Here is a 12,898-nt window from a genome sequence, read left to right on the forward strand (position 1 = left end):
CGATGTGCAGCTCGGATCAGGAGAACGGATTTGTGGCATTTTTGCGTTGGGACAAAAGTGGTCGTCCAGAGCTATTTTTGGAAAGGCAGCATAACATAAAAGGCAGCTTACATAAAAAGCTTGTTGATACAAACGTTAAAGAGACCGGTATTTTAAATCAGCTTTAGCACTGGGCCAGGCACGTGCACAGACATTTTTGGGGGCAGGTGCTCAAGCCAAAAAAAGGGCACTCATCGCCAAAATTATTAATAAAATAAAAAATGAAAAAACACAGTAGGATATTTAACTTATATATAAAGTTAGTGGGGGACTGCGTTCGAGCTTGTAGATTTTAGCCGACCGTATTCAATTAGTTTCTTGTTCTGTATGATTTTCATTCTGATTCGTTGTTCTTTTGCGTGCAGTTCCGATCAATTGGACGGATTCGTGGGGCAAAAAGTGGTAGTTCAGAGCTATTTTTGGATAGGCAGCGTTTGCATAAAAAGCTTGTTGATACAAACGTGAAATAGAACGCTAATTTCTGATAATGAGGGACCGCGTTCGCGCTTTCCCTTGATTTCTGTGGTGGCAAAGCAAGAGCTTGTAAAATTGAGCGAGACCGTATTCATTTTTTTCTTGTTCTGTATGATTTTCGTTCTGATTCGTCGTATTTCGATTTGAAGCTCGGATAGAACGGATTTGTGGCGTTTTTGCCTTGGAAAAAAAGTGGTCGTCCAGAGCTATTTTTGGATAGGCAGCGTTTACATAAAAAGCTTGTTGATACAAACGTTAAAGAGACCGGTATTTTAGATCAGCTTTAGCACTGGGCACATAATTAGCCGTTTGCACTATTTCTTAGGCTAATTTGACCGTTTCATGATTGAGCTATGCCAAACCTGTAAAGGGCATGCTTGTCAGGTGGATTTTTACAGTGTTTTTTTCTTTTCTTTTTTGTAGATCAATTTGAAATGATCATTTTTTTCTTCTGTTTTGGTTGAACCAAGTGTTTTTTTTTTTGTTTTTTTTTTCTTATTTTCAGGCAAATGTCGGCGTGGTCGTTTTGATGTTGCAGAATAGCGGCGTTTGCGTTCGGTGAGGTTTGTGCTGGTGTGATGAGTAGACGAGTGGAGCTCACCGTGAGTTTGAACGGTGTGTGATTCGGTGTCTCTGTTCGGCGGTGCCTCTACACCTCATACTTACCTGGCAGGGGCGAGACCATGATCAAGAAGGTGGTTCACCCAGGGCGAGGCTCAGCCATTGCACTCCGGTTGTGCTGACCGCTGCGAATTCCCCAAATGTGGGAATCTCGACTGCATAATTTCTGATTGTGGGGGACTGCGTTCGCGCTCTCCCCTGATTTCTGTGGTGGCAAAAATAGAGTTTGCAGATTTTAGCCGACCGTCGTTGTTCGATGTGCTGCTCGGATCAGGAGAACGGATTTGTGGCATTTTTGCGTTGGGACAAAAGTGGTCGTCCAGAGCTATTTTTGGAAAGGCAGCGTTTACATAAAAAGCTTGTTGATACAAACGTTAAAGAGACCGGTATTTTAAATCAGCTTTAGCACTGGGCCAGGCACGTGCACAGACATTTTTGGGGGCAGGTGCTCAAGCCAAAAAAAGGGCACCCATCGCCAAAATTATTAATAAAATAAAAAATGAAAAAACACAGTAGGATATTTAACTTATATATAAAGTTAGTGGGGGACTGCGTTCGCGCTCTCCCCTTATTTCTGTGGTGGCAAAGATAGAGCTTGTAGATTTTAGCCGACCGTATTCAATTAGTTTCTTGACTAAAGAGACCGGTATTTTAAATCAGCTTTAGCACTGGGCCAGGCACGTGCACAGACATTTTTGGGGGCAGGTGCTCAAGCCAAATAAAGAGCACCCATCGCCAAAATTATTAATGAAATAAAAATTGAAAAAACACAGTAGGATATTTAACTTATATATAAAGTTAGTGGGGGACTGCGTTCGCGCTCTCCCCTGATTTCTGTGGTGGCAAAGATAGAGCTTGTAGATTTTAGCCGACCGTATTCAATTAGTTTCTTGTTCTGTATGATTTTCATTCTGATTCGTTGTTCTTTTGCGTGCAGTTCCGATCAATTGGACGCATTCGTGGGGAAAAAAGTGGTCGTTCAGAGCTATTTTTGGATAGGCAGCGTTTACATAAAAAGCTTGTTGATACAAACGTGAAATAGAACGCTAATTTCTGATAATGAGGGACCGCGTTCGCGCTCTCCCCTGATTTCTGTGGTGGCAAAAATAGAGTTTGTAGGTTTTAGCCGACCGTCGTTGTTCGATGTGCAGCTCGGATCAGGAGAACGGATTTGTGGCATTTTTGCGTTGGGACAAAAGTGGTCGTCCAGAGCTATTTTTGGAAAGGCAGCATAACATAAAAGGCAGCTTACATAAAAAGCTTGTTGATACAAACGTTAAAGAGACCGGTATTTTAAATCAGCTTTAGCACTGGGCCAGGCACGTGCACAGACATTTTTGGGGGCAGGTGCTCAAGCCAAAAAAAGGGCACCCATCGCCAAAATTATTAATAAAATAAAAAATGAAAAAACACAGTAGGATATTTAACTTATATATAAAGTTAGTGGGGGACTGCGTTCGCGCTCTCCCCTGATTTCTGTGGTGGCAAAAATAGAGTTTGTAGATTTTGTTCGATGTGCAGCTCGGATCAGGCATTTTTGCGTTGGGACAAAAGTGGTCGTCCAGAGCTATTTTTGGAAAGGCAGCGTTTACATAAAAAGCTTGTTGATACAAACGTTAAAGAGACCGGTATTTTAAATCAGCTTTAGCACTGGGCCAGGCACGTGCACAGACATTTTTGGGGGCAGGTGCTCAAGCCAAAAAAAGGGCACCCATCGCCAAAATTATTAATAAAATAAAAAATGAAAAAACACAGTAGGATATTTAACTTATATATAAAGTTAGTGGGGGACTGCGTTCGCGCTCTTCCCTGATTTCTGTGGTGGCAAAGATAGAGCTTGTAGATTTTAGCCGACCGTATTCAATTAGTTTCTTGTTCTGTATGATTTTCATTCTGATTCGTTGTTCTTTTGCGTGCAGTTCCGATCAATTGGACGGATTCGTGGGGCAAAAAGTGGTAGTTCAGAGCTATTTTTGGATAGGCAGCGTTTGCATTAAAAGCTTGTTGATACAAACGTGAAATAGAACGCTAATTTCTGATAATGAGGGACCGCGTTCGCGCTTTCCCTTGATTTCTGTGGTGGCAAAGCAAGAGCTTGTAAAATTGAGCGAGACCGTATTCATTTTTTTCTTGTTCTGTATGATTTTCGTTCTGATTCGTCGTATTTCGATTTGAAGCTCGGATAGAACGGATTTGTGGCGTTTTTGCCTTGGAAAAAAAGTGGTCGTCCAGAGCTATTTTTGGATAGGCAGCGTTTACATAAAAAGCTTGTTGATACAAACGTTAAAGAGACCGGTATTTTAGATCAGCTTTAGCACTGGGCACATAATTAGCCGTTTGCACTATTTTTTAGGCTAATTTGACCGTTTCATGATTGAGCTATGCCAAACCTGTAAAGGGCATGCTTGTCAGGTGGATTTTTACAGTGTTTTTTCTTTTCTTTTTTGTAGATCAATTTGAAATGATCATTTTTTTCTTCTGTTTTGGTTGAACCAAGTGTTTTTTTTTTTTTTTTTTTTTCTTATTTTCAGGCAAATGTCGGCGTGGTCGTTTTGATGTTGCAGAATAGCGGCGTTTGCGTTCGGTGAGGTTTGTGCTGGTGTGATGAGTAGACGAGTGGAGCTCACCGTGAGTTTGAACGGTGTGTGATTCGGTGTCTCTGTTCGGCGGTGCTTCTACACCTCATACTTACCTGGCAGGGGCGAGACCATGATCAAGAAGGTGGTTCACCCAGGGCGAGGCTCAGCCATTGCACTCTGGTTGTGCTGACTGCTGCGAATTCCCCAAATGTGGGAATCTCGACTGCATAATTTCTGATAGTGGGGGACTGCGTTCGGGCTCTCCCCTGATTTCTGTGGTGGCAAAAATAGAGTTTGCAGATTTTAGCCGACCGTCGTTGTTCGATGTGCAGCTCGGATCAGGAGAACGGATTTGTGGCATTTTTGCGTTGGTATAAAAGTGGTCGTCCAGAGCTATTTTTGGAAAGGCAGCGTTTACATAAAAAGCTTGTTGATACAAACGTTAAAGAGACCGGTATTTTAAATCAGCTTTAGCACTGGGCCAGGCACGTGCACAGACATTTTTGGGGGCAGGTGCTCAAGCCAAAAAAAGGGCACCCATCGCCAAAATTATTAATAAAATAAAAAATGAAAAAACACAGTAGGATATTTAACTTATATATAAAGTTAGTGGGGGACTGCGTTCGCGCTCTCCCCTGATTTCTGTGGTGGCAAAAATAGAGTTTGTAGATTTTGTTCGATGTGCAGCTCGGATCAGGCATTTTTGCGTTGGGACAAAAGTGGTCGTCCAGAGCTATTTTTGGAAAGGCAGCGTTTACATAAAAAGCTTGTTGATACAAACGTTAAAGAGACCGGTATTTTAAATCAGCTTTAGCACTGGGCCAGGCACGTGCACAGACATTTTTGGGGGCAGGTGCTCAAGCCAAAAAAAGGGCACCCATCGCCAAAATTATTAATAAAATAAAAAATGAAAAAACACAGTAGGATATTTAACTTATATATAAAGTTAGTGGGGGACTGCGTTCGCGCTCTTCCCTGATTTCTGTGGTGGCAAAGATAGAGCTTGTAGATTTTAGCCGACCGTATTCAATTAGTTTCTTGTTCTGTATGATTTTCATTCTGATTCGTTGTTCTTTTGCGTGCAGTTCCGATCAATTGGACGGATTCGTGGGGCAAAAAGTGGTAGTTCAGAGCTATTTTTGGATAGGCAGCGTTTGCATAAAAAGCTTGTTGATACAAACGTGAAATAGAACGCTAATTTCTGATAATGAGGGACCGCGTTCGCGCTTTCCCTTGATTTCTGTGGTGGCAAAGCAAGAGCTTGTAAAATTGAGCGAGACCGTATTCATTTTTTTCTTGTTCTGTATGATTTTCGTTCTGATTCGTCGTATTTCGATTTGAAGCTCGGATAGAACGGATTTGTGGCGTTTTTGCCTTGGAAAAAAAGTGGTCGTCCAGAGCTATTTTTGGATAGGCAGCGTTTACATAAAAAGCTTGTTGATACAAACGTTAAAGAGACCGGTATTTTAGATCAGCTTTAGCACTGGGCACATAATTAGCCGTTTGCACTATTTCTTAGGCTAATTTGACCGTTTCATGATTGAGCTATGCCAAACATGTAAAGGGCATGCTTGTCAGGTGGATTTTTACAGTGTTTTCTTTTTTCTTTTTTGTAGATCAATTTGAAATGATCATTTTTTTCTTCTGTTTTGGTTGAACCAAGTGGTTTTTTTTTCTTATTTTCAGGCAAATGTCGGCGTGGTCGTTTTGATGTTGCAGAATAGCGGCGTTTTGTGCTGGTGTGATGAGTAGACGAGTGGAGCTCACCGTGAGTTTGAACGGTGTGTGATTCGGTGTCTCTGTTCGGCGGTGCCTCTACACCTCATACTTACCTGGCAGGAGCGAGACCATGATCAAGAAGGTGGTTCACCCAGGGCGAGGCTCAGCCATTGCACTCCGGTTGTGCTGACCGCTGCGAATTCCCCAAATGTGGGAATCTCGACTGCATCATTTCTGATAGTGGGGGACTGCGTTCGCGCTCTCCCCTGATTTCTGTGGTGGCAAAAATAGAGTTTGTAGATTTTAGCCGACCGTCGTTGTTCGATGTGCAGCTCGGATCAGGAGAACGGATTTGTGGCATTTTTGCGTTGGGACAAAAGTGGTCGTCCAGAGCTATTTTTGGAAAGGCAGCATAACATAAAAGGCAGCTTACATAAAAAGCTTGTTGATACAAACGTTAAAGAGACCGGTATTTTAAATCAGCTTTAGCACTGGGCCAGGCACGTGCACAGACATTTTTGGGGGCAGGTGCTCAAGCCAAAAAAAGGGCACTCATCGCCAAAATTATTAATAAAATAAAAAATGAAAAAACACAGTAGGATATTTAACTTATATATAAAGTTAGTGGGGGACTGCGTTCGAGCTTGTAGATTTTAGCCGACCGTATTCAATTAGTTTCTTGTTCTGTATGATTTTCATTCTGATTCGTTGTTCTTTTGCGTGCAGTTCCGATCAATTGGACGGATTCGTGGGGCAAAAAGTGGTAGTTCAGAGCTATTTTTGGATAGGCAGCGTTTGCATAAAAAGCTTGTTGATACAAACGTGAAATAGAACGCTAATTTCTGATAATGAGGGACCGCGTTCGCGCTTTCCCTTGATTTCTGTGGTGGCAAAGCAAGAGCTTGTAAAATTGAGCGAGACCGTATTCATTTTTTTCTTGTTCTGTATGATTTTCGTTCTGATTCGTCGTATTTCGATTTGAAGCTCGGATAGAACGGATTTGTGGCGTTTTTGCCTTGGAAAAAAAGTGGTCGTCCAGAGCTATTTTTGGATAGGCAGCGTTTACATAAAAAGCTTGTTGATACAAACGTTAAAGAGACCGGTATTTTAGATCAGCTTTAGCACTGGGCACATAATTAGCCGTTTGCACTATTTCTTAGGCTAATTTGACCGTTTCATGATTGAGCTATGCCAAACCTGTAAAGGGCATGCTTGTCAGGTGGATTTTTACAGTGTTTTTTTCTTTTCTTTTTTGTAGATCAATTTGAAATGATCATTTTTTTTCTTCTGTTTTGGTTGAACCAAGTGTTTTTTTTCTTTTTTTTTTTTTTCTTATTTTCAGGCAAATGTCGGCGTGGTCGTTTTGATGTTGCAGAATAGCGGCGTTTGCGTTCGGTGAGGTTTGTGCTGGTGTGATGAGTAGACGAGTGGAGCTCACCGTGAGTTTGAACGGTGTGTGATTCGGTGTCTCTGTTCGGCGGTGCCTCTACACCTCATACTTACCTGGCAGGGGCGAGACCATGATCAAGAAGGTGGTTCACCCAGGGCGAGGCTCAGCCATTGCACTCCGGTTGTGCTGACCGCTGCGAATTCCCCAAATGTGGGAATCTCGACTGCATAATTTCTGATAGTGGGGGACTGCGTTCACGCTCTCCCCTGATTTCTGTGGTGGCAAAAATAGAGTTTGTAGGTTTTAGCCGACCGTCGTTGTTCGATGTGCAGCTCGGATCAGGAGAACGGATTTGTGGCATTTTTGCGTTGGGACAAAAGTGGTCGTCCAGAGCTATTTTTGGAAAGGCAGCATAACATAAAAGGCAGCTTACATAGAAAGCTTGTTGATACAAACGTTAAAGAGACCGGTATTTTAAATCAGCTTTAGCACTGGGCCAGGCACGTGCACAGACATTTTTGGGGGCAGGTGCTCAAGCCAAAAAAAGGGCACCCATCGCCAAAATTATTAATAAAATAAAAAATGAAAAAACACAGTAGGATATTTAACTTATATATAAAGTTAGTGGGGGACTGCGTTCGCGCTCTCCCCTGATTTCTGTGGTGGCAAAGATAGAGCTTGTAGATTTTAGCCGACCGTATTCAATTAGTTTCTTGTTCTGTATGATTTTCATTCTGATTCGTTGTTCTTTTGCGTGCAGTTCCTATCAATTGGACGGATTCGTGGGGAAAAAAGTGGTCGTTCAGAGCTATTTTTGGATAGGCAGCGTTTACATAAAAAGCTTGTTGATACAAACGTGAAATAGAACGCTAATTTCTGATAATGAGGGACCGCGTTCGCGCTTTCCCTTGATTTCTGTGGTGGCAAAGCAAGAGCTTGTAAAATTGAGCGAGACCGTATTCATTTTGTTTCTTGTTCTGTATGATTTTCATTCTGATTCGTCGTATTTCGATTTGCAGCTCGGATCAAGAACGGATTTGTGGCGCTTTTGCCTTGGAAAAAAAGTGGTCGTCCAGAGCTGTTTTTGGATAGGCAGCGTTTACATAAAAAGCTTGTTGATACAAACGTTAAAGAGACCGGTATTTTAGATCAGCTTTAGCACTGGGCACATAATTAGCCGTTTGCACTATTTCTTAGGCTAATTTGACCGTTTCATGATTGAGCTATGCCAAACATGTAAAGGGCATGCTTGTCAGGTGGATTTTTACAGTGTTTTCTTTTTTCTTTTTTGTAGATCAATTTGAAATGATCATTTTTTTCTTCTGTTTTGGTTGAACCAAGTGGTTTTTTTTTCTTATTTTCAGGCAAATGTCGGCGTGGTCGTTTTGATGTTGCAGAATAGCGGCGTTTTGTGCTGGTGTGATGAGTAGACGAGTGGAGCTCACCGTGAGTTTGAACGGTGTGTGATTCGGTGTCTCTGTTCGGCGGTGCCTCTACACCTCATACTTACCTGGCAGGAGCGAGACCATGATCAAGAAGGTGGTTCACCCAGGGCGAGGCTCAGCCATTGCACTCCGGTTGTGCTGACCGCTGCGAATTCCCCAAATGTGGGAATCTCGACTGCATCATTTCTGATAGTGGGGGACTGCGTTCGCGCTCTCCCCTGATTTCTGTGGTGGCAAAAATAGAGTTTGTAGATTTTAGCCGACCGTCGTTGTTCGATGTGCAGCTCGGATCAGGAGAACGGATTTGTGGCATTTTTGCGTTGGGACAAAAGTGGTCGTCCAGAGCTATTTTTGGAAAGGCAGCATAACATAAAAGGCAGCTTACATAAAAAGCTTGTTGATACAAACGTTAAAGAGACCGGTATTTTAAATCAGCTTTAGCACTGGGCCAGGCACGTGCACAGACATTTTTGGGGGCAGGTGCTCAAGCCAAAAAAAGGGCACTCATCGCCAAAATTATTAATAAAATAAAAAATGAAAAAACACAGTAGGATATTTAACTTATATATAAAGTTAGTGGGGGACTGCGTTCGAGCTTGTAGATTTTAGCCGACCGTATTCAATTAGTTTCTTGTTCTGTATGATTTTCATTCTGATTCGTTGTTCTTTTGCGTGCAGTTCCGATCAATTGGACGGATTCGTGGGGCAAAAAGTGGTAGTTCAGAGCTATTTTTGGATAGGCAGCGTTTGCATAAAAAGCTTGTTGATACAAACGTGAAATAGAACGCTAATTTCTGATAATGAGGGACCGCGTTCGCGCTTTCCCTTGATTTCTGTGGTGGCAAAGCAAGAGCTTGTAAAATTGAGCGAGACCGTATTCATTTTTTTCTTGTTCTGTATGATTTTCGTTCTGATTCGTCGTATTTCGATTTGAAGCTCGGATAGAACGGATTTGTGGCGTTTTTGCCTTGGAAAAAAAGTGGTCGTCCAGAGCTATTTTTGGATAGGCAGCGTTTACATAAAAAGCTTGTTGATACAAACGTTAAAGAGACCGGTATTTTAGATCAGCTTTAGCACTGGGCACATAATTAGCCGTTTGCACTATTTCTTAGGCTAATTTGACCGTTTCATGATTGAGCTATGCCAAACCTGTAAAGGGCATGCTTGTCAGGTGGATTTTTACAGTGTTTTTTTCTTTTCTTTTTTGTAGATCAATTTGAAATGATCATTTTTTTCTTCTGTTTTGGTTGAACCAAGTGTTTTTTTTTTTTTTTTTTTTTTCTTATTTTCAGGCAAATGTCGGCGTGGTCGTTTTGATGTTGCAGAATAGCGGCGTTTGCGTTCGGTGAGGTTTGTGCTGGTGTGATGAGTAGACGAGTGGAGCTCACCGTGAGTTTGAACGGTGTGTGATTCGGTGTCTCTGTTCGGCGGTGCCTCTACACCTCATACTTACCTGGCAGGGGCGAGACCATGATCAAGAAGGTGGTTCACCCAGGGCGAGGCTCAGCCATTGCACTCCGGTTGTGCTGACCGCTGCGAATTCCCCAAATGTGGGAATCTCGACTGCATAATTTCTGATTGTGGGGGACTGCGTTCGCGCTCTCCCCTGATTTCTGTGGTGGCAAAAATAGAGTTTGCAGATTTTAGCCGACCGTCGTTGTTCGATGTGCTGCTCGGATCAGGAGAACGGATTTGTGGCATTTTTGCGTTGGGACAAAAGTGGTCGTCCAGAGCTATTTTTGGAAAGGCAGCGTTTACATAAAAAGCTTGTTGATACAAACGTTAAAGAGACCGGTATTTTAAATCAGCTTTAGCACTGGGCCAGGCACGTGCACAGACATTTTTGGGGGCAGGTGCTCAAGCCAAAAAAAGGGCACCCATCGCCAAAATTATTAATAAAATAAAAAATGAAAAAACACAGTAGGATATTTAACTTATATATAAAGTTAGTGGGGGACTGCGTTCGCGCTCTCCCCTTATTTCTGTGGTGGCAAAGATAGAGCTTGTAGATTTTAGCCGACCGTATTCAATTAGTTTCTTGACTAAAGAGACCGGTATTTTAAATCAGCTTTAGCACTGGGCCAGGCACGTGCACAGACATTTTTGGGGGCAGGTGCTCAAGCCAAATAAAGAGCACCCATCGCCAAAATTATTAATGAAATAAAAATTGAAAAAACACAGTAGGATATTTAACTTATATATAAAGTTAGTGGGGGACTGCGTTCGCGCTCTCCCCTGATTTCTGTGGTGGCAAAGATAGAGCTTGTAGATTTTAGCCGACCGTATTCAATTAGTTTCTTGTTCTGTATGATTTTCATTCTGATTCGTTGTTCTTTTGCGTGCAGTTCCGATCAATTGGACGCATTCGTGGGGAAAAAAGTGGTCGTTCAGAGCTATTTTTGGATAGGCAGCGTTTACATAAAAAGCTTGTTGATACAAACGTGAAATAGAACGCTAATTTCTGATAATGAGGGACCGCGTTCGCGCTCTCCCCTGATTTCTGTGGTGGCAAAAATAGAGTTTGTAGGTTTTAGCCGACCGTCGTTGTTCGATGTGCAGCTCGGATCAGGAGAACGGATTTGTGGCATTTTTGCGTTGGGACAAAAGTGGTCGTCCAGAGCTATTTTTGGAAAGGCAGCATAACATAAAAGGCAGCTTACATAAAAAGCTTGTTGATACAAACGTTAAAGAGACCGGTATTTTAAATCAGCTTTAGCACTGGGCCAGGCACGTGCACAGACATTTTTGGGGGCAGGTGCTCAAGCCAAAAAAAGGGCACCCATCGCCAAAATTATTAATAAAATAAAAAATGAAAAAACACAGTAGGATATTTAACTTATATATAAAGTTAGTGGGGGACTGCGTTCGCGCTCTCCCCTGATTTCTGTGGTGGCAAAAATAGAGTTTGTAGATTTTGTTCGATGTGCAGCTCGGATCAGGCATTTTTGCGTTGGGACAAAAGTGGTCGTCCAGAGCTATTTTTGGAAAGGCAGCGTTTACATAAAAAGCTTGTTGATACAAACGTTAAAGAGACCGGTATTTTAAATCAGCTTTAGCACTGGGCCAGGCACGTGCACAGACATTTTTGGGGGCAGGTGCTCAAGCCAAAAAAAGGGCACCCATCGCCAAAATTATTAATAAAATAAAAAATGAAAAAACACAGTAGGATATTTAACTTATATATAAAGTTAGTGGGGGACTGCGTTCGCGCTCTTCCCTGATTTCTGTGGTGGCAAAGATAGAGCTTGTAGATTTTAGCCGACCGTATTCAATTAGTTTCTTGTTCTGTATGATTTTCATTCTGATTCGTTGTTCTTTTGCGTGCAGTTCCGATCAATTGGACGGATTCGTGGGGCAAAAAGTGGTAGTTCAGAGCTATTTTTGGATAGGCAGCGTTTGCATTAAAAGCTTGTTGATACAAACGTGAAATAGAACGCTAATTTCTGATAATGAGGGACCGCGTTCGCGCTTTCCCTTGATTTCTGTGGTGGCAAAGCAAGAGCTTGTAAAATTGAGCGAGACCGTATTCATTTTTTTCTTGTTCTGTATGATTTTCGTTCTGATTCGTCGTATTTCGATTTGAAGCTCGGATAGAACGGATTTGTGGCGTTTTTGCCTTGGAAAAAAAGTGGTCGTCCAGAGCTATTTTTGGATAGGCAGCGTTTACATAAAAAGCTTGTTGATACAAACGTTAAAGAGACCGGTATTTTAGATCAGCTTTAGCACTGGGCACATAATTAGCCGTTTGCACTATTTTTTAGGCTAATTTGACCGTTTCATGATTGAGCTATGCCAAACCTGTAAAGGGCATGCTTGTCAGGTGGATTTTTACAGTGTTTTTTCTTTTCTTTTTTGTAGATCAATTTGAAATGATCATTTTTTTCTTCTGTTTTGGTTGAACCAAGTGTTTTTTTTTTTGTTTTTTTTTTCTTATTTTCAGGCAAATGTCGGCGTGGTCGTTTTGATGTTGCAGAATAGCGGCGTTTGCGTTCGGTGAGGTTTGTGCTGGTGTGATGAGTAGACGAGTGGAGCTCACCGTGAGTTTGAACGGTGTGTGATTCGGTGTCTCTGTTCGGCGGTGCTTCTACACCTCATACTTACCTGGCAGGGGCGAGACCATGATCAAGAAGGTGGTTCACCCAGGGCGAGGCTCAGCCATTGCACTCTGGTTGTGCTGACTGCTGCGAATTCCCCAAATGTGGGAATCTCGACTGCATAATTTCTGATAGTGGGGGACTGCGTTCGCGCTCTCCCCTGATTTCTGTGGTGGCAAAAATAGAGTTTGCAGATTTTAGCCGACCGTCGTTGTTCGATGTGCAGCTCGGATCAGGAGAACGGATTTGTGGCATTTTTGCGTTGGTATAAAAGTGGTCGTCCAGAGCTATTTTTGGAAAGGCAGCGTTTACATAAAAAGCTTGTTGATACAAACGTTAAAGAGACCGGTATTTTAAATCAGCTTTAGCACTGGGCCAGGCACGTGCACAGACATTTTTGGGGGCAGGTGCTCAAGCCAAAAAAAGGGCACCCATCGCCAAAATTATTAATAAAATAAAAAATGAAAAAACACAGTAGGATATTTAACTTATATATAAAGTTAGTGGGGGACTGCGTTCGCGCTCTCCCCTGATTTC

The 12,898-nt window shown here is 42.3% G+C and overlaps 7 non-coding genes across 7 annotated transcripts; all 7 read left to right on the forward strand.

The window, feature by feature from the left end:
• Positions 1-1,171: 1,171 nt before the first annotated feature.
• Positions 1,172-1,335, forward strand: LOC134306748 (U1 spliceosomal RNA). Its single transcript, XR_010009424.1, has one exon. It is a non-coding gene; the product is annotated as a U1 spliceosomal RNA (small nuclear RNA).
• A 2,483-nt stretch (positions 1,336-3,818) lies between these two features.
• Positions 3,819-3,982, forward strand: LOC134306782 (U1 spliceosomal RNA). The gene has a single exon (XR_010009457.1). It is a non-coding gene; the product is annotated as a U1 spliceosomal RNA (small nuclear RNA).
• Positions 3,983-5,537: 1,555 nt separating this feature from the next.
• On the forward strand, positions 5,538-5,701 carry LOC134306770 (U1 spliceosomal RNA). The gene has a single exon (XR_010009445.1). It is a non-coding gene; the product is annotated as a U1 spliceosomal RNA (small nuclear RNA).
• A 1,226-nt stretch (positions 5,702-6,927) lies between these two features.
• LOC134306757 (U1 spliceosomal RNA) lies at positions 6,928-7,091 on the forward strand. Its single transcript, XR_010009432.1, has one exon. It is a non-coding gene; the product is annotated as a U1 spliceosomal RNA (small nuclear RNA).
• A 1,233-nt stretch (positions 7,092-8,324) lies between these two features.
• Positions 8,325-8,488, forward strand: LOC134306771 (U1 spliceosomal RNA). The gene has a single exon (XR_010009446.1). It is a non-coding gene; the product is annotated as a U1 spliceosomal RNA (small nuclear RNA).
• Positions 8,489-9,712: 1,224 nt separating this feature from the next.
• On the forward strand, positions 9,713-9,876 carry LOC134306749 (U1 spliceosomal RNA). Its single transcript, XR_010009425.1, has one exon. It is a non-coding gene; the product is annotated as a U1 spliceosomal RNA (small nuclear RNA).
• A 2,484-nt stretch (positions 9,877-12,360) lies between these two features.
• LOC134306759 (U1 spliceosomal RNA) lies at positions 12,361-12,524 on the forward strand. Its single transcript, XR_010009434.1, has one exon. It is a non-coding gene; the product is annotated as a U1 spliceosomal RNA (small nuclear RNA).
• The last annotated feature ends 374 nt before the right edge of the window (positions 12,525-12,898 follow it).

Source organism: Trichomycterus rosablanca, unplaced genomic scaffold, assembly GCF_030014385.1.
Source record: "Trichomycterus rosablanca isolate fTriRos1 unplaced genomic scaffold, fTriRos1.hap1 scaffold_224, whole genome shotgun sequence".
Taxonomy (NCBI): Eukaryota; Metazoa; Chordata; class Actinopteri; order Siluriformes; family Trichomycteridae; genus Trichomycterus; species Trichomycterus rosablanca.